This window comes from Arachis hypogaea, chromosome 15 (genome assembly GCF_003086295.3).
Source record: "Arachis hypogaea cultivar Tifrunner chromosome 15, arahy.Tifrunner.gnm2.J5K5, whole genome shotgun sequence".
NCBI classification, from domain to species: Eukaryota; Viridiplantae; Streptophyta; class Magnoliopsida; order Fabales; family Fabaceae; genus Arachis; species Arachis hypogaea.
In genome coordinates, this window is record NC_092050.1 from 94,283,389 (window position 1) to 94,284,750 (window position 1,362).

Genomic DNA, 1,362 nt, shown 5'->3' on the forward strand with positions numbered 1-1,362 from the left:
ATTGATTTTCAAAATTGTTTCAACTAACTAACTAACTTCTTGTTTGTTTTTCAAAACTACCTAACTAACTCTCTCTCTCTAATTTTCGAAAATATCTCCCTCTTTTTCAAAATTTCTTTTTAATTAACTAATTATTTCAAATTTTAAATCTTAATTTTCGAAAATTACTAACTTTTTTAAAAAACTATTTTCGAAAATCACTAACTCTTTTTCAAAAATTATTTTCGAAATTTTCCCTCTCTCATCTTATTCTATTAATTTATTCATCTACTAACATCTCTCCTTAACTCAAAAAAAAAAGAGAAAAAGAGGATCTCTATTATTATTATTTTTCTGTGCCCTCTTCTTTGTCATATGAGCAGGAGCAAGGACAAGAATATTCTTGTTGAAGCTGATCCAGAACCTGAAAGGACTCTGAAGAGGAAACTAAGAAAAGCTAAATTACAACTATCCAGCAAGCACCTGTCAGAAATTTTCGAACAGGAAGAGGAGATGGCAGCTGAAAATAATAATAATGCAAGGAGGATGCTTGGTGACTTTACTGCACCTAATTCCAATTTACATGGAAGAAGCATCTCCATTCCTGCCATTGGAGCAAACAACTTTGAGTTGAAACCTCAATTAGTTTCTCTGATGCAGCAGAACTGCAAGTTTCATGGACTTCCATCGGAAGATCCTTTTCAGTTCTTAACTGAATTCTTGCAGATATGTGATACTGTTAAGACTAATGGAGTAGATCCTGAAGTCTACAGGCTCATGCTTTTCCCTTTTGCTGTAAGAGACAGAGCTAGAATCTGGTTGGACTCTCAACCCAGAGACAGCCTGAACTCTTGGGATAAGCTGGTCACGGATTTCTTAGCCAAGTTCTTTCTTCCTCAAAAGCTGAGCAAGCTTAGAGTGGATGTTCAAACCTTCAGACAGAAAGAAGGTGAATCCCTCTATGAAGCTTGGGAGAGATACAAAGGACTGACCAAAAAGTGTCCTTCTGACATGCATTCAGAATGGACCATCCTGGATATATTCTATGATGGTCTGTCTGAGCTATCAAAGATGTCACTGGATACTTCTGCAGGTGGATCCATTCACCTAAAGAAAACGCCTGCAGAAGCTCAAGAACTCATTGACATGGTTGCTAATAACCAGTTCATGTACACTTCTGAGAGGAATCCTGTGAGTAATGGGACGCCTATGAAGAAAGGAGTTCTGGAAGTTGATACTCTGAATGCCATATTGGCTCAGAACAAAATATTGACTCAGCAAGTCAATATGATTTCTCAGAGTCTGAATGGAATGCGAGCTGCATCCAACAGTACTCAAGAGGCATCTTCTGAAGAAGAAGCTTATGATCCTGAGAACCCTGCA

The 1,362-nt window shown here is 37.3% G+C and overlaps 1 non-coding gene across 1 annotated transcript; it reads right to left on the reverse strand.

Annotated features, from left to right (window-relative positions):
* Positions 1-888: 888 nt before the first annotated feature.
* Positions 889-992, reverse strand: LOC112753880 (small nucleolar RNA R71). Its single transcript, XR_003178243.1, has one exon. It is a non-coding gene; the product is annotated as a small nucleolar RNA R71 (small nucleolar RNA).
* Between the last annotated feature and the right edge of the window lie 370 nt (positions 993-1,362).